Source organism: Rutidosis leptorrhynchoides, chromosome 6 (assembly GCF_046630445.1).
Source record: "Rutidosis leptorrhynchoides isolate AG116_Rl617_1_P2 chromosome 6, CSIRO_AGI_Rlap_v1, whole genome shotgun sequence".
Taxonomy (NCBI): domain Eukaryota; kingdom Viridiplantae; phylum Streptophyta; class Magnoliopsida; order Asterales; family Asteraceae; genus Rutidosis; species Rutidosis leptorrhynchoides.
The window spans coordinates 209,451,226-209,477,783 of NC_092338.1; positions in this window are offsets into that span (position 1 = coordinate 209,451,226).

The window sequence follows — 26,558 nt, forward strand, 5'->3', positions numbered from 1 at the left end:
TTCTATAATTGAATTATCGAAATCGAATATGCCCCTTTTTATTAAGTCTGGTAATCTAAGAATTAGGGAACAGACACCCTAATTGACGCGAATCCTAAAGATAGATCTATTGGGCCTAATAAACCCCATCCAAAGTACCGGATGCTTTAGTACTTCGAAATTTATATCATATCCGAAGGGTGTCCCTGAATGAAGGGGATATTCTTATATATGCATCTTGTTAATGTCGGTTACCAGGTGTTCACCATATGAATGATTTTTATCTCTATGTATGGGATGTGTATTGAAATATGAAATCTTGTGGTCTATTGTTACGATTTGATATATATAGGTTAAACCTATAACTCACCAACATTTTTGTTGACGTTTAAAGCATGTTTATTCTCAGGTGAATACTAAGAGATTCCGCTGTTGCATACTAAAATAAGGACAAGATTTGGAGTCCATTTTTGTATGATATTGTGTAAAAACTGCATTCAAGAAACTGATTTCGATGTAACATATTTGTATTATAAACCATTATGTAATGGTCGTGTGTAAACAGGATATTTTAGATTATCATTAATTGATAATCTACGTAAAGCTTTTTAAACCTTTATTTATGAAATAAAGGTTATGGTTTGTTTTAAAAATGAATGCAGTCTTTAAAAAACATCTCATATAGAGGTCAAAACCTCGCAACGAAATCAATTAATATGGAACGTTTTTAATAAATAAGAACGGGACATTTCATGCGCCCCCTTGCGGGGTCCAAGGGGAAACGCCCCTAGCGGGGTCCAAGGGGCAGCGCCCCTGGCTGGGGAAATGGTGTATTCAGCCAATGCTTATAACAGTTTTTCCTGCCCATTTATGAAGGGTTACATCCCTTCAATAATAACTGTTCTATATACAGTTTTAGACATCCGTTTTCGGGATATTCTGCATTCATCAACACACAGAAAAAAACACATACTCTCTAACAATTTGATCAGTGATTTCGTTGCCAAAACCACTGATTACGTTCTTGTCTTATCCCTGTAAAGATTTCGTGCAACCGAGGCAATTGTAGGGTCGAAATACTTTATAGAGAAAGTGAACACACGATTCAATAACGAATCCAGGCAGTCAATTCATACCCAATTTCTAACAAATCTATAAAGTATTCTGTGTATAATCATGTTTGGGGAAACGGTGAAAAGATAACAAGCAAGTTTGCAAAACTGGAGAAATTTGAAGGTGTTAATTTTCGTAGATGGCAACAGAAGATGCGGTTTCTGTTAACTACGTTGAAGGTTGTTTATGTTATGTCCACCCCATGCCAGAACTTCCTGATGATGCAACTTGGATCCAATCAGGAGAAGAAACAAGTGGGATAACGATGACTTCATATGTCGTGGCCACATTCTAAATGGCATGTCTAATGCTCTTTTTGATGTTTACCAATCTGTAGAAACTGCAAAGGAATTATGGAATTCACTTGAATCCAAATACATGGCCGAAGATGCTTCGATTAAGAAATTTCTTGTGAGTAATTTCAATAATTACAAAATGGTGGATTCAATAATTCAAGAACTTTCCACGAAATTTTTCGCATTTCGGGACAGTTTACACAACACAATATGAAAATGGATGAATCCATTTTAGTGTCTTCAATTATAGACAAATTGCCAGCATCATGGCAGACTTTCAAAAACATGGTAAAGCATAAGAAGGAAGAATTGTCCTTGACTGAATTGGGAGGCACCCTACGTATCGAGGAATCAATACGGGTTTAAGAGGGTGGTAAGACTAAAGAAAAGGACATTGCATCATCCTCTGTTAACATGATTGAGGATGGTAAACGTGGAAACAAAAACAACAAAAAGTTCAATGGAAAGAAACGTTAGTTTCAAGGTCAAAACGATGGTTCCAACAAGAAGGATAAGAAATCATGTTGTATTTGTGGCAAACCTGGTCACTTTAAGAAAGAATTTCGTGTTGGAAAGAACAAGGATGGAGTAAGCGGTTCGGGTTTGGGAAACGGGTCTAAGGACCAAGTTCCTAACCAAGGTCAAAATTTTGATTTTATTATAAATTATGTTCAGAATTATGTATCACATATTTCTGAAACATTTTACGTGCAGGATGATAACATAGCGTGGTGGATTGATTCCGGGGCCACATGTCATGCATGTAAAGATCGCTGTTGGTTTATGACTTTTCAACCTGATCATGATGTGTGATGTGGCCAAAACGGACGGTAATGTTTTAGTGTGTAGTGTCGTCAGGCCGCAAGCTGTCGGTTGAGGTCTCTTAGTGGGGATGTACCCGTGTTTTAAATTTATAAGTTCGGGGCCTAAATCTACTACTCCTTAGGGTGAGTAAGGGAGGTATGACCTAGGGTCATTTTTAAAGAAGTCTACAGAATCGAACCTAAAACCTGATAAAAATAACTAACAAGGAGTAGTTGTGTTTCTATTTTGGGTTTTCTAATTTTATAAAGGATAAAATAAATACAGATAGGTAAAATTTGTATTTCAGATAAGGTTAAAGATGTACATGCTATGATTTCATTAGTTACATTGCTGAGTTGTGTAATGATGCTCATGAATAGTTGATAACCCTTTACCTGTTATACTGTTCCTACCGCCCTTGTCAGAGGACTGACATGTCACTGGGCATAATGTATGCGACAGACTTGAAGATTCTGAATGGGTAGCAACGCCTCTTCCCTCGATGCCAGAGTAACACAACTACTTGTTAACACTAGACACCTATTTTATTATGAGCGACCCCATAAGGCAGCGTATTAATCTATCCACTTGGCCCAAACTTTCTTAAACATAAGCTAAAGTAGAGGGTATCTCTTATCCAAGATACATGATACATTTCCGATGCTTTCATTAACAATTGGTTTATAAAGATCAGTTAGGTTCTTATTTAAAAGAAATCAACCATAAAGGAACATCATGGCTAGCCATTAGTCTCCATGTAAATGTTCGGTTATCCTAACGGTTCCAATCATTTATGGGTTTAAACAAACAGTTCCTATTACTAAAGAATCTCTCAGACGAAGTGCAATGTCTGAGACCGCGTTATGGTGCAATGTACTCTTCAGCAGTGAGGTCGTTTCCATGGCCACACATAGCAGAGGTATAGAGTACTACAACCGTTGTGCCTCCTCGATATACATACTATGTTTACATGCGTAGTAACTACTCTAGCATAGCCTGAGGCTAGCCTTGTACTCCTAGTATCAATTAGGGTTTCCATTACGAAAGAACCTCTGTCAGAATCCGTAGGGTAGGTTGCCTTACTACAACCGTTGCGCCTCTGATAAACGCCCTATGTATCCGACATAGGTTTTTTACCAAGGGATGACACATACAGTGTACTCTGAATTGAGGTTCGTAACTACCCAATCACAGAGCTAATAACCACGTTCTATTAGTCGAAAAAGCGATTGAGTTTAATCATAATCAGAAAGCATCTCAATAGTATCTCATTACACAATTTGTATATTCAGACAGCATAATAACTACATCACAGCATGCACAAAATATAACTATTCGCTAATCATGACAATAATATCATCTATCAAAGTAATAAAAGACATTATAACAAGATAGAGATAAGATAAAAGTACCAGTATATTAATCGAGTTTCAAAAGTACAAAAGTGAAAACTCCGACTCTAGACAACTTCTTAGTACAGTCTTCGTCGTTCGCCTCCGGGTACTTAATTTCCCACTCGGAGGTGAGAAGGCCTCGAAAGACAATTCTCGAACTAGACTAGAAAACTAAACTAAATTTAAGAGTAAATTGAAGAGTGGAGAGTGTGTTGAAATGGATACAAATGATCCCTATTTATACTACATTCTGGCCTGGCAGGCCGTCCACAATCATGTAAGGCAGTCCAAAATGGTGGCAGGTCGTTTAATTAGCCCTTCCAATTAGCTGTTGGGCCGTTTGATTTGGTGGTGGCCCGTTTAATTAGCCCGTATAACTGGCAGGCCATTTATCTTATGGAAGGCCATCCACATACATTGGCAGGCAGTTTATTTGGGATTTTAACAGGCCGTTTATTTGGGTGTTTTCTGATATTTTACTGTTTTCGCTCTAGATTCTTCGTTTAAATCCGTTTTTGCTGATTCTTTTTGCATTACCTTCCTAATTACCAAATCTACCAATCTAAGCAAATAGATGCGTATTTTGGCAATAAAGTAGATTACTTTATTAATTATGGGCCTGATATTGGGGTAAAAACATGACTTTTCAGCCGATATCAATGTGCTTCACATGGGGAACGAATCAGTCACTCATGTCCTTGGTCGTGGAATTGTTGTTCTACAATTTAGTTCTGATAAGACAATTACTTTAAATAATGTGTTGTATGTTCTTGGGTTGAGAAAGAATCTGATTTCAAATCCTATATTAAATAAGTGTGGTTATAAACAATTATTTGAATCCGACAAGTATATCTTGTCGAAGGGTGGCATGTTTGTTGGATTTGGATACTATAATAATGGTATGTTTATATTGAATCTTAAGAATGTTCATGTTGTTGATAATTCTGCTTGTATGATTAGTTCTAGTTCAAATGATTCAAGTTTATGGCATGCTCGTCTAAGACATGTACATTATAAAAGAATGTATGAAATGTCTAAAGTTGATTTAATTCCTACCTTTGAACAGTGTTTGGAAAAGTGTAATACTTGTATGTTGAGTAAAATCACAAGACAACCTTTTAAGACCATAAACAGGACGTGTTTGAATTTAGAACTAATTCATAGTGACCTTTGTGATTTTCATGCTACACCTTCTTTGGGAAATAAGAAGTATGTAATCACATTTATAGATGATGCGTCTAGGTTTTGCTATGTTTATCTTTTGCATACTAAAGATGAGGCTTTAGACAAATTTAAAATCTATAAGACTGAAGTGGAAATACAACAAAATGGTTTGATTAAAACGTTGCGCACTGATAGAGGTGGTGAGTATTATGATCCGATGAATTTCAAATCTGTAGGGATTATTCATCAAACTACAGCTCCTTATACACCACAACAAAATGGTGTAGCAGAGAGGAAAAATAGGTCTCTCAAGGAAATGGTTAATTCCATGATGACATACTCGGGTTTGAGTGACGAATTTTGGGGAGAAGCCATGTTAACGGCTTGTGACATTTTGAATAGAGTTCCTAATTAAAGAGGAACTACTACTCCTTATGATCTTTGGTACAAACAGCCAAACTTGCATTATTTCGAGTTTGGGGTTGTCGGGCAATTGTAAGACTAACCGAACCCAAAAGGAAAACTTTAGGTGAAAGAGGTATAGATTGCATTTTATTAGATATGCTGAGCATTCCAAAGCTTATAGGTTTTATGTGATAGAACCTAATGATTCTATTTCGATTAATACTGTTATAGAATCAAGTGATGCAATATTTGATGAATCTCATTTTACATCAATACCTAGACCAAGGGATGTGATTTCTCATTCAAATGAGACAACACAAGGAGCCTACTTGGAAGAAATTTCAAGTGAGTCACTAGAACCTCGTAGGGGCACTAGAACTAGGACACCCAAGTCGTATAGTTCTGACTTTCAACTTTACCTAGTTGAAGGATCGAGAGATTGTGTTAAATCACAATTTTCATACTGTTGTAGTTTAGATGATGATCCTAGAACCTTTGATGAGGCTATGAAATCTCGTGATGTTGCTTTTTGGAAAGAAGCAGTTCAAGACGAGATGAGTTCTATTTTGGAGAATAATACTTGGGTATTAACAGATTTACCACCGGGATGCAAACCTTTGGGAAACAACAAGAAGAAGATGAAAGTCAATGGTACAATTGAAAAGTTTAAATCTAGATTGGTTATCCAAGGCTTTAAATAAAAGGAGGGCATTGATTATTTCGATACATATGCTCCTGTTGCTCGTATCACTAGGATTAGATTGTTGATAGCACTTGCTGCTACGTATGATCTAGTAATCCATCAAATGGATGTCAAAACAGCATTCTTGAATGGTGATTTGGAAAAGGAAGTGTATATGAGACAACCAAAAGGGTTTGTTATACCAGGTCAAGAGCATAAGGTGTGCAAGTTGGTTAAATCATTGTATGGGCTGAAACAAGCTCCCAAGCAGTGACATCAGAAGTTTGATGATGTGGTGTTGTCTAATGGTTTTGAACTAAATCAATTTGACAAATGTGTATGTAGCAATTTCAATCAATCCGAAAGAGGTGTGATCATTTGCTTATACGTGGATGACATGTTGATCTTTGGTACTGACCAAGATCAAGTTGATAGAACAAAAGATTTTTTATCTTCAAAGTTCTCCAAGAAGGACATGGGAGTGGCGGATGTAATCCTAGGCATAAGGATTAAAAGGGATGATAGAGGTATCACGATCACACAATCTCTTTACATTGAGAAGATTCTGAAACGGTTTAAGTGTGATCAATGTTCTCCCTTGAATACTCTCGTTGATGCAACTGTGAAGCTTATACCCCATTCGGGTAAAGCCGTATCACAGCTTGAATACTCACTAGCAATTGGATGTTTTATGTATGCTATGACTAGCATACGCGATATTGCTTTCATAGTGGGAGAAATGAGTAGGTTTACTAGTAATCCAAATGCTATTCATTGGCGTATTGTGGTTAGAGTATTCAAGTATTTAAAGGGTACTATGGATTATGGTATCACTTACACTGGATTTCCTTTAGTTTTAGAAGGATATTCGGATGCAAGTTGGATAACCAACGTCGAAGATCATTCATCTACGACTGCTTGGATATTCCTACTTAGAGGAGGTGCTATATCATGGGCTTCTAAGAAGAAAACTTGTATTACAAATTCAACCATGGAGTCTGAATTTGTAGCTTTAGCTGCAGCTGGTTAGGAAGCTGATTGGCTGAGGAATTTGATTCATGAAATTCCTTTGTGGCCTAAGCCGAAGCCAATATCTCCTATTTCCATCCGTTGTGACAGTGAAGCTACTTTGGCTAAGGCTTATAGCCAAATGTACAATGGAAAGTCTAGACACTTAGGTGTTAGACACAGTAAGGTTCGCGAGCTGATTTAACATGGAATGATATCCGTAAGTTTCGTTAGATCACAACAAAATTTAACGGATCACTTGAAAAAAGCATTAGCCCGAGACTTAGTGCACAAGTCGGCTATCAGAGTGGAATTGAAGTCCACATAAATCTTCCAAAGTGAGACGCCCAATTTCCTTCTAGTACAACGCTGGAAGCTGAATTCAATGAGGTAATCTTACTTTCCGGAATATTTAAACACATAAAAATTCTGATCCCAAAGTACGTGTTTACACCTGCAAGTTGAGTTAGGTTGAAGTTATTCTTCTTAATAGTTCTTTTGAAAAATTGCATATGCAGGTGTAAGATGTAAAAGGACTACCTATGTTAGCATAAAGTTTTGCCGCTTCAATGGAGCTTTGGACTTAGCTACCAATATGTTCACTGAAGGATTGAGACACATGGCTTATAATAGTGTCAAGATTGTCTTAGGGATATGTAAGAAACTGATGTGTATAACATTTTATAGTTTTCATATGAGTTGATGGGCTCAATTTCTGAAACACCCTGATTCTCGAATTCTCGTAAATATTATACTAAGTGAAAATTCAATTTCTGAAACATTTTCATTTATGCATTAGTTGGTTCTGTTTGTTTAATTATTTTAGTAAATCAAGGATTACACTAAAATGGGGGGATTTGTTGGTGATTTTAGTGTCATCCAACGTACATTTTAGTTAATTGCGATTTACTCGAATGCAGGTGTTAGCTAGCTATACTTAACAACGGGTTCGAGAGTGTGGAGTACACGCCCGTAAGAGTTGGCTACTAACTCTCGCGCAATATGCGGGGAGCAAGGGGGCTGCGCCTCCTTGCGGGGTCTAAGGGGCAGCGCCCCGAAACCTCAACTAAAATACGCTATGCGTTTAAAAGGAAAGTGTATTTAGCCAACGGTTATAACAGTTTTTCCCGCCCATTTAGGAAGGGTTACATCCCTTCAATAATAACTTTTTTATATACAGTTTTAGACATCCGTTTTCGGGATATTCTTGTAACGACCCGGGTTTTTCGACTTGTTTTTATGCTTTGTGCTTTCACGAAACTGCGTATTTGTGCATACTGTGTTGGTTTATATTATGGGATCATTACTCATATTTTCCAAAACGTGTTATTAAGTACTTGGTTACTTAACTTGATCCTCGAATGCTTTTATGACAGTTAGTGTCACTTCACGTTTGAAACGAGCTACGTACTTGGTACACGATTAACTTTTGTCATAATCGGAATATTATGACTATGTAATACTAATTGTTATTTTCTAATAACAATTACTTGGGTTTTTTTTTGCTTAATTACGCTTAGTAATTTACATATGCTCACTAGTTAGTCTTGTTGGACTTTCTACCTTATTGGACTTTAGCCCACCCTACTCTAGCTAATTGACTAATTGACTATTTAATTAGCCTAATTTTAATAAGTTTATGATCCATATAAATGTAAGACAAAAACTCATTTATAAGAGCCAACATACTAGCATTTTTATTCACCATTACCATACATGTTGCATGAGATCCTAACATAAGCACCACCTTTAGACCATCACTAACCAAAAAGCAAAAAGGTGTCCCCCTTATCGCCCCCATGTGCCCACGGTTTTGGAAGATACCACCACCACCACCCAACTATAAATACAAGCCTTGATCATCCATTTTACACTTGATGTCATTCACATTTTACACACACTTACTCTCTAATTTTCTCTCTAGTCTTTCTCACTCTAAAAATTGTAAGTTTTAAATTTTATTCTTCTTCTTCTTCTTCTCTTCTTCTTATACACGACATCATCATCATCATCATCATCATCATAAGATCAAGCTTTTTAGCTTCTTGATCTTATTATATCTTGTAGATTCAAACTTTGATTTGAATCCTTTAAGAACATGGAAGATTCAAGCATTCTAGCTTTGAATCTTCATTAACTTTGTTGGATCTAAGTTTCTAGCTTATAATCTCTTTATTTTTTTAAAAAAGATCAAAACTTGTATTTATGATCTTCATGAAACTTGAAGATCTAGCCTTTTGCTTTAAGGATCTTCAAGAACATCAAAGATCCAAGCTTTCTAGCGTAGGGTTTCATTATTTTGTTTAGATCTTATCTTTTTAGCTTATGGTCTCATTACTTTTACTAGATCTTAGCTTTCTAGCTTATGGTCTCATTAATCTTGTAAAGATCCAAGCTTTCCAGCTTAGGGTTTTCTTAATACTTGAGATCTAAGTTATTATTGTAGATCTCACTTACTTGGAACCTTTTCGTGATTTTTGTGATGATAAAGATCAAGTCTTCATCATCTCATATGATGAAGATGCATAAACTTGTGTCAAAAGGACAAAGGTTGAAGCTTTATTGTGTTTATGCAATAAAGAGGCAACCTTGATGTTCAAAACTTGTAGAATGTTAGTTTTTACTCTTAGTTTTGTGTTGATGGGTGGAACTTGGTCAAAGTGATGCTAAAACATCAAAGAGTTGTACACTTAGCTTACACGCATCAAGGATGAGAACCGTGATGAGCATCAAGCACCAAGAAACCCACCGGAGCACTTGTTTACTATTCTTCGGGGTCTGATCGGACTCCTTGTGAAATGTCCCGTTCTTATTGATTAAAAATGTTCCATATTAATTGATTTCGTTGCGAGGTTTTGACCTCTATATGAGACGTTTTTCAAAGACTGCATTCATTTTTAAAACAAACCATAACCTTTATTTCATAGATAAAGGTTTTAAAAAGCTTTACGTAGATTATCAAATAATGATAATCTAAAATATCCTGTTTACACACGACCATTACATAATGGTTTACAATACAAATATGTTACAACAAAATAAGTTTCTTGAATGCAGTTTTTACACAATATCATACAAGTATGGATTCCAAATCTCGTCCTTATTTAAGTATGCGACAGCGAAAGCTCTTAATAATCACCTGAGAATAAACATGCTTAAAACGTCAACAAAAATGTCACACCCCCAGTTAGGGCCTGGGTGAAATGTGACTTAATATCAAATCAACCAACATATTATAATATACGAGAACAATACTAAATGATAAAACAAACTTTATTGAGCACGCAGCGGAAAATGAAACGTAGTTACAATGATAGGAGTAACAATAATGGAAATGTTCACATGCAGAAGTAATAAATGCGATATCTCTTGATCCTATGTCCAAGTAGCATCACATAAGCAGTAAGTATAAGAGCTTGAATCAAACAGCACCTGAGACAAAACATGCTAAAGTGTCAACCAAAAGGTTGAGTGAAGTTCATAGGTTTAACAAATAACTTTGACCGTTTGTTTTAGACCACAAGATTTAATTTGTAAGGTTGATCTCCCGCAGGATCAAAAAGTTATGCCAGTGCGTGATATTTAGACTAAACGTTCAAGTTTGCCCCATGACAAGTTAGTTCTACTTGTCGGTTTAATTTCATTATCAAGCAATACAAAGATAACATCAAATGTATCGGGGACGTTACTCCCGATAGGCCTACCCCCAATAACTAAGCATGCCGCAGCACCTAAAAATATCACTGTAGGGACTTAGTCGGACATAGCCGGGTATAGCATAGTTTTAGTTGGTACTTGTGTCTAAATTGTAAATAGTAAAAGCAGCATGTGTCTCACCCCAATAAGTATAAAAAGTAAATTGAGCTCAAGTAAAGTGGGGCTATAAAAATCACCTTAGTAAGTAGAGAGAGAGTTATTCCTCAGAATAAAGAGTTGAACGAGTGAGCAGGAAAGTCAACCTATTGACATTTAAGAGTAGTTAAGTGTTTTGCCCATGTTTAAGTTTAAGTATGTGTTTAAGTATAGTTTGTTTTACTAAGTTTCTATTCCTAGTAAGTTACTATTTTTATAAAGTTTCCATTTTTAGAAAGTTTCTTATTTTACTAAGTTTCTATGACTAGAGAGTTTCTACTTTTATAAGTGTTTTTCATTTTAGGATACTTGCCGTATTAGATAAGCTTCCAATCACCCCTTTCCCTTCGAATGGCTAATTTAGATCTAGGGGCTTGAGCCATAGGACCCTTTAAATCGGAAATCCAAACCCTCTGCCTAGAATCTCGTAGAAACCATTCGTCAAGAAAGTTCGAAGATCTATACATCTCTAATACATATCCCAAAATGTTTTTGTGCTACAATATAAGTAGTAGGTTATAGGTGCTAGTAATAGTAATAGTAATAGTGTATACATGTTAAGTACTAGTATAAGTAGTATTAGGGTTTAAGGTTTTAATATGTATATGTATATATAATTCGTATATATACATAAAAATATATTTTTTTTACATGTATATATGTATATATAAATCTAGGAGTGTTTATGTATATACTTATGAATAACAAGTTTATAATATAAATATGAATTAACAAAGATTAAAGTTTATGTAAATAGTTTAGGGTTTATGTTATACCTTTGAAGATTCAAGATAATTAACAAAGAAAAGATGAACACGATGAAGATGGAAGATCAAAGCCTTAAAAATCTTGAAGAACTCCTTGAAGATTCTTGAAGAACACGAAGAACAAGCTTGAAGATCCGAATACCACAAGAGAGGGAGAGGGAGAGATTGTTTTTGAGAGGATTTTGGTGTGATTTGTGAATGAGAAACTAGGAGTTTATATAGTGCAAGTATTAGAGTGTTAGTCAACATAAGGATGTTCTAATTAATGATTTTATTTTGTTTTATAATTTTCAGTCAACAATAGGTGGTACTAGTTTATATATATATTTTATTTTAATTTTTAGTCAACATAAGGATGTAATTGTTTAAGATTCTTTAGTCTCATTATTATTACTATTATTACTATTATTATTTTTACATTTACTACATGATAAGTATTATTTCTTTTTACTAATTCATGACTTGTATATATTTAGTTCCCAATTGTTTTATTATTTATATAAATGTCAATTTTTATTTATTACTTATAGGTTATTAGTTATAATATTACATAAATGCATAAATTTTAATTAGCAGTGAGTGTCGACTAACAGTTTATTATTTTCATCTTTTATTAACTTGTCAATTATTGCACAAAGTTAATTAATATGTTTTCTAACTCTTAACACTTAACAATTGTTGATTAAAGTTTGATCATTAAGTTTTAATTATATTGTTTGGGCATTTAATATTGAAAAAATATAGAATGGAAAAATGAGGGTCGTTATAGTACCTCCCCGTTATTGAAAACTTCGTCCCGAAGTTTTTAGGTAGTTTTCTCGTTTGCATCAGCAGTTGAGAAGAGATGGGGATATTTCCGTTTCATATGGTCTTTGCGTTCCCAGGTATATTCGGGGCCTCTACGCGAATTCCACCGGACTTTAACGATAGGTATATTGCTTTTACGCGTTTGTTTGACCTCTCCTTCCATGATTTCTATAGGTTCTTCAACGAAGTGCATTTGCTCATCAATGCGGACATCATCCAGAGGAATAACGAGTGTGTCATCGGCAAGACACCGTTTAAGATTTGAGACATGAAACACATCATGTACTTGACTAAGTTCGGTTGGCAGTTCTAATCGGTATGCCACGGGACCGACTCTTTCAGTGATTGTGAATGGTCCAACATATCGTGGACTGAGTTTACTTCGCTTACCGAAGCGGACAACACCTTTCCAAGGGGATACTTTCAACATGACTTTATCTCCAACTTGGTATTCGATGTCTTTTCGTTTCTTATTGGCATAGCTTTTCTGTCGGCTACGGGCAGTTTCTAAACGTTGCTTGATTTGAACGATCTTTTCGGTAGTTTCGTGAATAATTTCAGGACCAGTTAAATGTCTGTCCTCAAGTTCATCCCAACACAAAGGGGATCTACACTTCCGTCCATATAAAGCTTCAAAAGGTGCAGCCTTAATGCTGGAGTGATAACTGTTATTATAAGAAAATTCAACCAAAGGTAGATGTCTATCCCATCCTTTGCCGAAATCGATTGCACAAGCACGTAGCATATCCTCCATAGTTTGAATGGTTCGTTCACTTTGACCATCGGTTTGCGGATGATAAGCTGTACTCATGTCGAGTTGAGTTCCAAGAGCAGATTGTAAAGTTTTCCAAAATCTAGAAACAAATCGACTATCGCGATCAGAAATGATCGAGATAGGAACACCATGACGTGAGACGATTTCTTTAATATAAAGCTGTGCTAATCTCTCCATCTTGTCAGTTTCCTTGATCGGTATGAAATGTGCAGATTTAGTAAGACGATCAACTACGACCCAAATAGTATCATTACCGTTCGAAGTCTTAGGTAACTTAGTAACGAAGTCCATAGTGATACCTTCCCACTTCCACTGCGGAATGTCGGGTTGTGTCAACAGACCAGAAGGCTTTTGATGTTCGGCCTTGACTTTCAAACAAGTGAGACACTTACTAACATAAGTAGCAATATCGGCTTTCATGTTAGGCCACCAGTAGAATTCCTTCACATCGTGATACATCTTACTGGAACCGGGATGGATAGAATATCTAGTCTTATGTGCTTCATCCAAGACTAGTTCGCGAAGATTACCAAAACGAGGAACCCAGATTCTATTGCCAAAGTACCGTGTACCATTAGCTTTCACTTGAAGTTGGTTCTCAAAACCAATAGGTCCTTCACCTTCGATAAGTGTCGGTCTAATAGCTTCCAATTGAGCTTCACAGATTCGTGAAATAAGATTCGATTTGATTTTTAGGTTTAAAGCACGAACACGTTTAATATCATCTTTTCGACTAAGGGCATCGGCAACTACATTCGCCTTGCCAGGATGATATTTCAGCTCACAATAATAATCGTTCAATGTCTCGAGCCATCGACTTTGCCTCATATTCAGCTGTTTTTGATCAAAGATGTGTCGAAGACTTTTATGGTCAGTGTACACCGTAAAGTGATTACCATAGAGATAATGTCTCCATATCTTTAATGCAAATACCACGGCACCTAACTCTAGGTCATGTGTGGTATAGTTTACTTCATGTTTCTTCAACTGTCTAGATGCATAGGCGATAACCTTCTCTCGTTGCATTAAAACACAACCAAAGCCATGCTTTGAGGCATCGCAGTAAACAACAAAGTCGTCGGTACCTTCAGGTAAAGAAAGAATCGGGGCTGTGGTCAACTTCTCCTTCAGAATCTTGAAAGCAGATTCCTGTTCTTCGGACCACTCAAATTTCTTCCCTTTTTGAGTCAGCTTTGTAAGAGGTTTGGCAATGAGAGAAAAATCTTTTATAAACCTTCGATAGTAACCGGCAAGTCCCAAAAATTGACGAATATGCTTTGCAGTCTTTGGTATCTCCCAGTTCTGAATAGCAGTAATCTTAGCTGGATCGACATGTATTCCGTTTCTATCAACAACATGTCCGAGAAATTGTACGGTTTTGAGCCAAAACTCGCACTTAGAAAATTTAGCATAAAGTTGTTCCTTTCGTAAGAGTTCAAGAATCATGCGCAAATGTTGCTCATGCTCTTTCTCATTCTTCGAATAGATCAAGATGTCGTCAATGAATACGATGACAAATTTGTCAAGATACGGTTTACAAACACGATTCATGAGGTCCATGAACACGGCAGGAGCATTAGTTAAACCAAAAGGCATGACACAGAATTCATAGTGCCCATAACGAGTGCGAAAAGCAGTCTTAGGAATATCGGATTCCTTGACCTTGAGTTGGTGATAACCGGATCTTAAATCAATCTTTGAATAAACACTTGACCCTTGAAGTTGGTCAAATAGATCATCAATACGTGGCAACGGATAACGGTTCTTGATAGTAAGCTTGTTAAGTTCGCGGTAATCAATGCACATCCTTAATGTACCATCCTTCTTTTTAACAAACAGAATAGGAGCTCCCCAAGGGGACGAGCTTGGACGAATGAAACCTTTATCCAATAGTTCTTGGAGTTGGTTGGATAATTCCTTCATTTCGGAAGGTGCTAAACGGTATGGTGCTTTAGCAACAGGAGCAGCACCAGGAGTTAAATCAATTTGGAATTCAACTTGTCGAGGAGGTGGAATACCCGGAAGATCTTCGGGAAACACATCGGGAAAGTCTTTAACTACTGGTACATCTTCAATTCGCTTCTCTTTCGATTCAATCAGATTAACGTGGGCTAGAATAGCTGGATAACCTTTCATAAGGTATTTGCGGGTTTTAATACAGGAGATAATATTGAGATTGGAACCACTCTTTTCACCTTGGATAATAAGAGTCTCTCCATTTCCTAATGGAACATGAACGGTTTTATCGTAACACATGATCGCAGCTCTTAATGGACGTAACCAATCCATTCCAACTACGTCATCGAAACTTCCTAGCTCGACCGGCAAAAGGTCTATCTTAAATTCTTTGCTGGCTAAGATTAGGTTGCAGTTTTTATAAATTTTATCAACTTTCATGATCTTTCCATTGGCTACTTCTACTAATCGTTTAGTTTCTAAGGGTTGAGGCTTTTCAGTAAATAGGGTACAAAATTCATTAGATACGTAACTTCGGTCGGCACCAGTATCGAATAAAATAGTTGCGTAGCAATTATTGACGAGATACGTACCCGTGATGACCTCATCTTCATCTCGGGCTTCAGCAGCAGTAATAACAAATGCACGACCCTTTGCAGCAGTAGTATTGGCTCCAGTAGCAGGATTATCTCTCTTCTTAGGGCAATTTGGACTAATGTGTCCCTTTTCCCCACAAGTATAACAAGTAGGAGGAGCTTTGGCAGGAACAATAGATTTATTCTTTGGAGGAGTCCTACACGTCTTAGCTACGTGTCCCACTTTCTTACACAACGAACAAGTGGCAGTGCACTGCCCCGGGTGATGCCTTTCACAACGAACACAAAAAGGATAAGTGCCCCTATAATTCGTCCTTGTACTATCCATAAGCTTTTTACTAACATTCTGAGTTGAACCTTGAGACGGCTCAAACTTCCTCTTACCATCATTACCCTTGGTTTCAACTTGCTTATTGGCCGACGCCCTTCTTCTCTTGGCCAACATGAGATTTTGTGCCATGAGAATCACAGCATCCAAAGTAACCTTCTCAGCAGCAATAACATTCCCTTGAACATCCTCGGGAAGACCTTCAATATACCGCTCAATTCTTCTAGCTTCAGTAGGAAACATTTCAGGACATAGAGTAGAAAGCTCCAGATAACGATTGGTATAATTCTCAATGTCAGTACCCTTGACCCTGAGTTCCCAGAACTCAGCTTCAAGCTTCTGAACTTGACTCCTTGGGCAGAATTTGTTGACCATCATACTTTTGAGTTCGTCCCATGGAATTGCATTAGCATTATCAATTCCTACGGACTTGGCATAAGCAGTCCACCAAGTTAAAGCATTACTACCCAACGAGCTAGTGGCATACTTTACTCGATCATCATCACCACAGTTGCAAATACGGAAAATATATTCCATCTTTTCGAACCAACGAACTAGTTCGACAGCTTCTTCGTTTCCCTTAAAAGCGGGAGGGTGACAGTTTGTAAAGTCCTTGTAGGAACAAGGTTTTGGTTGAGTATTAGCATGATTAGCTTGGGCGTTGCCTTGGGCAGCAGCGAGTAACTGTTGGAATTGCTCAGTAGTTAACACAACGTTGTTAACGGTAGGTGCAGCTGAACGAACCATGATGTCACTACATAAAAGTGAACATATGTTTGATAAGTTTAACAAGTTATAAGTTTGAGTAATCACAAGTATGAATAAACTAAAGTATTGATATCGCATGATATTAATAAAACACTTTATATTATTAGAACGAGGCATTAAATAAGCCTTTATTACACGATTCGGAAATAGAAATTGTTTAAGGCACAGCCTTTACATAGATGGAAAATAGGAAAAATAACTAGGAAATATTAAGATTGAAGTAGTCTTCATATTTCGTCTCCAACCTTCTTCATAAACTCCTCAACTTTCTCATTTTTCGTCTTTTGTTTCTCATAGAGATACTCGAAGTTGTCATAAAGGTTGGTAACACGACTGTTTACGGCATTAGTGTTGTACTCTCTTATGGCAAGTTGTTCGTCGACTCGACCTTTCTCCATTTTCATTCGGACATCAACATCCTCCTTGAGGTAAGCAAGTGATTGCTTTCCCCAGCGAGTGTTGCGTTCTTCCTCGCACTTTAGCATCAGCAACTCCTTTCTTAGCTCGACGTTTTCTTTCATAAGTTTCTTCATTCGACGATCCACTCTTTCCATGTGGCGAAGTAGACCTCCAATGTTTCTCTCGGTATCATTTCGTAATCTCATGATTTCATACTTAGGACCATCATAAAAAGGAGATCGGGCTCTCTTCCTTGATGGACCAACTTCTTCATGCCGTTTTCCCTTATCTTGGGTTCTCGGAGTTGGGTAGTATTGAGGAGACCCATGTGAATCTAAAATAGTATTCGGGCTATAATTCAGCGGTGGTGAAGCAGGACTATAAAGAGGACTTCGAACTGGTCTCGAAGTTGAAGAGTGTCCAACACCTACTTCGGTGGTAGGGTTGTGAGTTGCTTTGTTGGGCTTGTTAACGTTTGAGCTTGACATCCTATCATTAGGAAAGAGACCTTGATTAGAATCTTTGAGTCAAGTTTATTAAAGCATAATTGTTAAGATTATACGACAATCCTAAGTGCTTTAAGTCTAAGGCAGGAAAGGTTATAGTTTCCTAGATTGCTAAGGCACCCTAGCTAACAAGTAAGGCACACATAAAAATGCAATCCTGGTTCTCTATAACAGCCTGGTTTGCTCTGATACCAATCTGTCACACCCCCAGTTAGGGCCTGGGTGAAATGTGACTTAATATCAAATCAACCAACATATTATAATATACGAGAACAATACTAAATGATAAAACAAACTTTATTGAGCACGCAGCGGAAAATGAAACGTAGTTACAATGATAGGAGTAACAATAATGGAAATGTTCACATGCAGAAGTAATAAATGCGATATCTCTTGATCCTATGTCCAAGTAGCATCACATAAGCAGTAAGTATAAGAGCTTGAATCAAACAGCACCTGAGACAAAACATGCTAAAGTGTCAACCAAAAGGTTGAGTGAAGTTCATAGGTTTAACAAATAACTTTGACCGTTTGTTTTAGACCACAAGATTTAATTTGTAAGGTTGATCTCCCGCAGGATCAAAAAGTTATGCCAGTGCGTGATATTTAGACTAAACGTTCAAGTTTGCCCCATGACAAGTTAGTTCTACTTGTCGGTTTAATTTCATTATCAAGCAATACAAAGATAACATCAAATGTATCGGGGACGTTACTCCCGATAGGCCTACCCCCAATAACTAAGCATGCCGCAGCACCTAAAAATATCACTGTAGGGACTTAGTCGGACATAGCCGGGTATAGCATAGTTTTAGTTGGTACTTGTGTCTAAATTGTAAATAGTAAAAGCAGCATGTGTCTCACCCCAATAAGTATAAAAAGTAAATTGAGCTCAAGTAAAGTGGGGCTATAAAAATCACCTTAGTAAGTAGAGAGAGAGTTATTCCTCAGAATAAAGAGTTGAACGAGTGAGCAGGAAAGTCAACCTATTGACATTTAAGAGTAGTTAAGTGTTTTGCCCATGTTTAAGTTTAAGTATGTGTTTAAGTATAGTTTGTTTTACTAAGTTTCTATTCCTAGTAAGTTACTATTTTTATAAAGTTTCCATTTTTAGAAAGTTTCTTATTTTACTAAGTTTCTATGACTAGAGAGTTTCTACTTTTATAAGTGTTTTTCATTTTAGGATACTTGCCGTATTAGATAAGCTTCCAATCACCCCTTTCCCTTCGAATGGCTAATTTAGATCTAGGGGCTTGAGCCATAGGACCCTTTAAATCGGAAATCCAAACCCTCTGCCTAGAATCTCGTAGAAACCATTCGTCAAGAAAGTTCGAAGATCTATACATCTCTAATACATATCCCAAAATGTTTTTGTGCTACAATATAAGTAGTAGGTTATAGGTGCTAGTAATAGTAATAGTAATAGTGTATACATGTTAAGTACTAGTATAAGTAGTATTAGGGTTTAAGGTTTTAATATGTATATGTATATATAATTCGTATATATACATAAAAATATATTTTTTTTTACATGTATATATGTATATATAAATCTAGGAGTGTTTATGTATATACTTATGAATAACAAGTTTATAATATAAATATGAATTAACAAAGATTAAAGTTTATGTAAATAGTTTAGGGTTTATGTTATACCTTTGAAGATTCAAGATAATTAACAAAGAAAAGATGAACACGATGAAGATGGAAGATCAAAGCCTTAAAAATCTTGAAGAACTCCTTGAAGATTCTTGAAGAACACGAAGAACAAGCTTGAAGATCCGAATACCACAAGAGAGGGAGAGGGAGAGATTGTTTTTGAGAGGATTTTGGTGTGATTTGTGAATGAGAAACTAGGAGTTTATATAGTGCAAGTATTAGAGTGTTAGTCAACATAAGGATGTTCTAATTAATGATTTTATTTTGTTTTATAATTTTCAGTCAACAATAGGTAGTACTAGTTTATATATATATTTTATTTTAATTTTTAGTCAACATAAGGATGTAATTGTTTAAGATTCTTTAGTCTCATTATTATTACTATTATTACTATTATTATTTTTACATTTACTACATGATAAGTATTATTTCTTTTTACTAATTCATGACTTGTATATATTTAGTTCCCAATTGTTTTATTATTTATATAAATGTCAATTTTTATTTATTACTTATAGGTTATTAGTTATAATATTACATAAATGCATAAATTTTAATTAGCAGTGAGTGTCGACTAACAGTTTATTATTTTCATCTTTTATTAACTTGTCAATTATTGCACAAAGTTAATTAATATGTTTTCTAACTCTTAACACTTAACAATTGTTGATTAAAGTTTGATCATTAAGTTTTAATTATATTGTTTGGGCATTTAATATTGAAAAAATATAGAATGGAAAAATGAGGGTCGTTATAAAAAATGTTGGTGAGTTATAGGTTTAACCTATATATATCAAATCATAATAATAGACCACAAGATTTCATATTTCAATACACATCCCATACATAGAGATAAAAATCATTCATATGGTGAACACCTGGTAACCGACATTAACAAGATGCATATATAAGAATATCCCCATCATTCCGGGACACCCTTCGGATATGATATAAATTTCGAAGTTCCAAAGCATCCGGTTCTTTGGATGGGGTTTGTTAGGCCCAATAGATCTATCTTTAGGATTCGCGTCAATTAAGGTGTCTGTTCCCTAATTCTTAGATTACCAGACTTAATAAAAAGGGGCATATTCGATTTCGATAATTCAACCATAGAATGTAGTTTCACGTACTTGTGTCTATTTTGTAAATCATTTATAAAACCTGCATGTATTCTCATCCCAAAAATATTAGATTTTAAAAGTGGGACTATAACTCACTTTCACAGATTTTTACTTCGTCGGGAAGTAAGACTTGGCCACTGGTTGATTCACGAACCTATAACAATATATACATATATATCAAAGTATGTTCAAAATATATTTACAACACTTTTAATATATTTTGATGTTTTAAGTTTATTAAGTCAGCTTTCCTCGTTAGTAACCTACAACTAGTTGTCCACAGTTAGATGTACAGAAATAAATCGATAAATATTATCTTGAATCAATCCACGACCCAGTGTATACGTATCTCAGTATTGATCACAACTCAAACTATATATATTTTGGAATCAACCTCAACCCTGTATAGCTAACTCCAACATTCACATATGGAGTGTCTATGGTTGTTCCGAAATATATATAGATGTGTCGACATGATAGGTCAAAACATTGTATACGTGTCTATGGTATCTCAAGATTACATAATATACAATAAAAGTTGATTAAGTTATGGTTGGAATAGATTTGTTACCAATTTTCACGTAGCTAAAATGAGAAAAATTATCCAATCTTGTTTTACCCATAACTTCTTCATTTTAAATCCGTTTTGAGTGAATCAAATTGCTATGGTTTCATATTGAACTCTATTTTATGAATATAAACAGAAAAGTATAGGTTTATAGTCAGAAAAATAAGTTACAAGTCGTTTTTGTAAAGGTAGTCATTTCAGTCGAAAGAACGACGTCTAGATGACCATTTTAGAAAACATACTTCCACTTTGAGTTTAATCATAATTTTTGGATATAGTTTCATGTTCATAATAAAAATCATTTTCTCAGAATAACAACTTTAAAATCAAAGTTTATCATAGTTTTTAATTAACTAACCCAAAGCAGCCCGCGGTGTTACTACGACGACGTAAATCCGGTTTTACGGTGTTTTTCGTGTTTTCAGGTTTTAAATCATTAAGTTAGCATATCATATAGATATAGAACATGTGTGTAGTTAATTTTAAAAGTCAAGTTAGAAGGATTAACTTTTGTTTGCGAACAAGTTTAGAATTAACTAAACTATGTTCTAGTGATTACGAGTTTTAACCTTCGAATAAGATAGCTTTATATGTATGAATCGAATGATGTTATGAACATCATTACTACCTTAAGTTCCTTGGATAAACCTACTGGAAAAGAGAAAAATGGATCTAGCTTCAACGGATCCTTGGATGGCTCGAAGTTCTTGAAGCAGAATCATGACACGAAAACAAGTTCAAGTAAGATCATCACTTGAAATAAGATTGTTATAGTTATAGAAATTGAACCAAAGTTTGAATATGATTATTACCTTGTATTAGAATGATAACCTACTGTAAGAAACAAAGATTTCTTGAGGTTGGATGATCACCTTACAAGATTGGAAGTGAGCTAGCAAACTTGAAAGTATTCTTGATTTTATGTAACTAGAACTTGTAAAATATATGAAGAACACTTAGAACTTGAAGATAGAACTTGAGAGAGATCAATTAGATGAAGAAAATTGAAGAATGAAAGTGTTTGTAGGTGTTTTTGGTCGTTGGTGTATGGATTAGATATAAAGGATATGTAATTTTGTTTTCATGTAAATAAGTCATGAATGATTACTCATATTTTTGTAATTTTATAAGATATTTCATGCTAGTTGCCAAATGATGGTTCCCACATGTGTTAGGTGACTCACATGGGCTGCTAAGAGCTGATCATTGGAGTGTATATACCAATAGTACATACATCTAAAAGCTGTGTATTGTACGAGTACGAATACGGGTGCATACGAGTAGAATTGTTGATGAAACTGAACGAGGATATAATTGTAAGCATTTTTGTTAAGTAGAAGTATTTTGATAAGTGTCTTGAAGTCTTTCAAAAGTGTATGAATACATATTAAAACACTACATGTATATACATTTTAACTGAGTCGTTAAGTCATCGTTAGTCGTTACATGTAAATGTTGTTTTGAAACCTTTAGGTTAATGATCTTGTTGAATGTTGTTAACCCATTGTTTATTATAACAAATGAGATGTTAAATTGTTATATTATCATGATATTATGATATATAATATATCTCAGTATGATGTATATACAGTTAAATGTCGTTACAACGATAATCGTTACATATATGTCTCGTTTCGAAATCATTAAGTTAGTAGTCTTATTTTTACATATGTATTTCATTGTTAATACACTTAATAATATATTTACTTATCATTTAACATAATTAACCAAGTGTATCAATATCTTAATATGATTCATATGTACCTAGTAAGACGTTGTTATAACGATTATCGTTATATATATCGTTTTCGAGTTTCTTAAATTAATAGTCTCATTTTTATGTATATAACTCATTGTTAAAATACCTAATGAAATACATACTTATAATAAAAACATGTTAACTATATATATAACCATATATATGTCATCGTATAGTTTTTACAAGTTTTAACGTTCGTGAATCACCGGTCAACTTGGGTGGTCAATTGTCTATATGAAACATATTTCAATTAATCAAGTCTTAACAAGTTTGATTGCTTAACATGTTGGAAACATTTAATCATGTAAATATCAATCTCAATTAATATATATAAACATGGAAAAGTTCGGGTCACTACAGTACCTACCCGTTAAATAAATTTCGTCCCGAAATTTTAAGCTGTTGAAGGTGTTGACGAATCTTCTGGAAATAGATGCGGGTATTTCTTCTTCATCTGATCTTCACGCTCCCAGGTGAACTCGGGTCCTCTACGAGCATTCCATCGAACCTTAACAATTGGTATCTTGTTTTGCTTAAGTCTTTTAACCTCACGATCCATTATTTCGACGGGTTCTTCGATGAATTGAAGTTTTTTGTTGATTTGGATTTCATCTAACGGAATAGTGAGATCTTCTTTAGCAAAGCATTTCTTCAAATTCGAGACGTGGAAAGTGTTATGTACAGCCGCGAGTTGTTGAGGTAACTTAAGTCGGTAAGCTACTGATCCGACACGATCAATAATCTTGAATGGTCAAATATACCTTGGATTTAATTTCCCTCGTTTACCAAATCGAACAACGCCTTTCCAAGGTGCAACTTTAAGCATGACCATCTCTCTAATTTCAAATTCTATATCTTTTCTTTTAATGTCAGCGTAGCTCTTTTGTCGACTTTAGGCGGTTTTCAACCGTTGTTGAATTTGGATGATCTTCTCGGTAGTTTCTTGTATAATCTCCGGACCCGTAATCTGTCTATCCCCCACTTCACTCCAACAAATCGGAGACCTGCACTTTCTACCATAAAGTGCTTCAAACGGCGCCATCTCAATGCTTGAATGGTAGCTGTTGTTGTAGGAAAATTCTGCTAACGGTAGATGTCGATCCCAACTGTTTCCGAAATCAATAACACATGCTCGTAGCATGTCTTCAAGCGTTTGTATCGTCCTTTCGCTCTGCCCATCAGTTTGTGGATGATAGGCAGTACTCATGTCTAGACGAGTTCCTAATGCTTGCTGTAATGTCTGCCAGAATCTTGAAATAAATCTGCCATCCCTATCAGAGATAATAGAGATTGGTATTCCATGTCTGGATACGACTTCCTTCAAATACAGTCGTGCTAACTTCTCCATCTTGTCATCTTCTCTTATTGGCAGGAAGTGTGCTGATTTGGTGAGACGATCAACTATTACCCAAATAGTATCAAAACCACTTGCAGTCCTTGGCAATTTAGTGATGAAATCCATGATAATGTTTTCCCATTTCCATTCTGGGATTTCGGGTTGTTGAAGTAGACCTGATGGTTTCTGATGCTCAGCTTTGACCTTAGAACACGTCAAACATTTTCCTACGTATTTAGCAACATCGGCTTTCATACCCGGCCACCAAAAATATTTCCTGAGATCCTTGTACATCTTCCCCGTTCCAGGATGTATTGAGTATCTGGTTTTATGAGCTTCTCTAAGTACCATTTCTCTCATATCTCCAAATTTTGGTACCCAAATCCTTTCAGCCCTATACCGGGTTCCGTCTTCCCGAATATTAAGATGCTTCTCCGATCCTTTGAGTATTTCATCCTTTAAATTTCCCTCTTTTAAAACTCCTTGTTGCGCCTCCTTTATTTGAGTAGTAAGGTTATTATGAATCATTATATTCATAGATTTTACTCGAATGGGTTCTCTGTCCTTCCTGCTCAAGGCATCGGCTACCACATTTGCCTTCCCCGGGTGGTAACGAATCTCAAAGTCGTAATCATTCAACAATTCAATCCACCTACGCTGCCTCATATTCAGTTGTTTCTGATTAAATATGTGTTGAAGACTTTTGTGGTCGGTATATATAATACTTTTGACCCCATATAAGTAGTGCCTCCAAGTCTTTAATGCAAAAACAACCGCGCCTAATTCCAAATCATGCGTCGTATAATTTTGTTCGTGAATCTTCAATTGTCTAGACGCATAAGCAATCACCTTCGTTCGTTGCATTAATACACAACCGAGACCTTGCTTTGATGCATCACAATAAATCACAAAATCATCATTCCCTTCAGGTAATGACAATATAGGTGCCGTAGTTAGCTTTTTATTCAATAACTGAAACGCTTTCTCTTGTTCATCATTCCATTCAAATTTCTTCCCTTTATGCGTTAATGCAGTCAAGGGTTTTGCTATTCTGGAAAAGTCTTGGATGAACCTTCTGTAGTAACCAGCTAGTCCTAAAAACTGGCGTATGTGTTTCGGAGTTTTCGGGGTTTCCCACTTTTCAACAGTTTCTATCTTTGCCGGATCCACCTTAATACCTTCTTTGTTCACTATGTGACCGAGGAATTGAACTTCTTCCAACCAAAATGCACACTTTGAAAACTTAGCGTACAATTCTTCTTTCCTCAATACTTCTAACACCTTTCTCAAATGTTCACCGTGTTCTTGGTCATTCTTTGAGTAAATAAGTATGTCATCAATGAAAACAATGACAAACTTGTCAAGGTATGGTCCACACACTCGGTTCATAAGGTCCATGAACACAGCTGGTGCATTAGTTAAACCAAACGGCATGACCATAAACTCGTAATGACCGTAACGTGTTCTGAAAGCAGTCTTTGGAATATCATCTTCTTTCACCCGCATTTGATGATACCCAGAACGTAAGTCAATCTTTGAATAAACAGACGAGCCTTGTAGTTGATCAAATAAGTCGTCGATTCTCGGTAGTGGGTAGCGGTTCTTGTTGGTAAGTTTGTTCAACTCTCGGTAGTCGATACATAACCTGAATGTACCATCTTTCTTCTTGACAAACAAAACAGGAGCTCCCCACGGTGATGTGCTTGGTCGAATGAAACCACGCTCTAAAAGTTCTTGTAATTGGCTTTGCAGTTCTTTCATCTCGCTGGGTGCGAGTCTGTAAGGAGCACGAGCTATTGGTGCAGCTCCTGGTACAAGATCTATTTGAAATTCAACGGATCGATGTGGGGGTAATCCCGGTAATTCTTTCGGAAATACATCGGGAAATTCTTTTGCAATGGGAACATCATTGATGCTCTTTTCTTCAGTTTGTACTTTCTCGACGTGTGCTAGAACAGCATAGCAACCTTTTCTTATTAGTTTTTGTGCCTTCAAATTTCTAATAAGATGTAGCTTCGTGTTGCCCTTTTCTCCGTACACCATTAAGGGTTTTCCTTTTTCTCGTATAATGCGAATTGCATTTTTGTAACAGACGATCTCTGCTTTCACTTCTTTCAACCAGTCCATACCGATTATCACATCAAAACTCCCTAACTCTACTGGTATCAAATCAATCTTAAATGTTTCGCTAACCAGTTTAATTTCTCGATTCCGACATATATTATCTGCTGAAATTAATTTACCATTTGCTAATTCGAGTAAAAATTTACTATCCAAAGGCGTCAATGGACAACTTAATTTAGCACAAAAATCTCTACTCATATAGCTTCTATCCGCACCCGAATCAAATAAAACGTAAGCAAATTTATTATCAATAAGAAACGTACCCGTAACAAGCTCCGGGTCTTCCTGTGCCTCTGCCGCATTAATATTGAAAACTCTTCCGCGGCCTTGTCCATTCGTGTTCTCCTGGTTCGGGCAATTTCTAATAATGTGGCCCGATTTTCCACATTTATAAC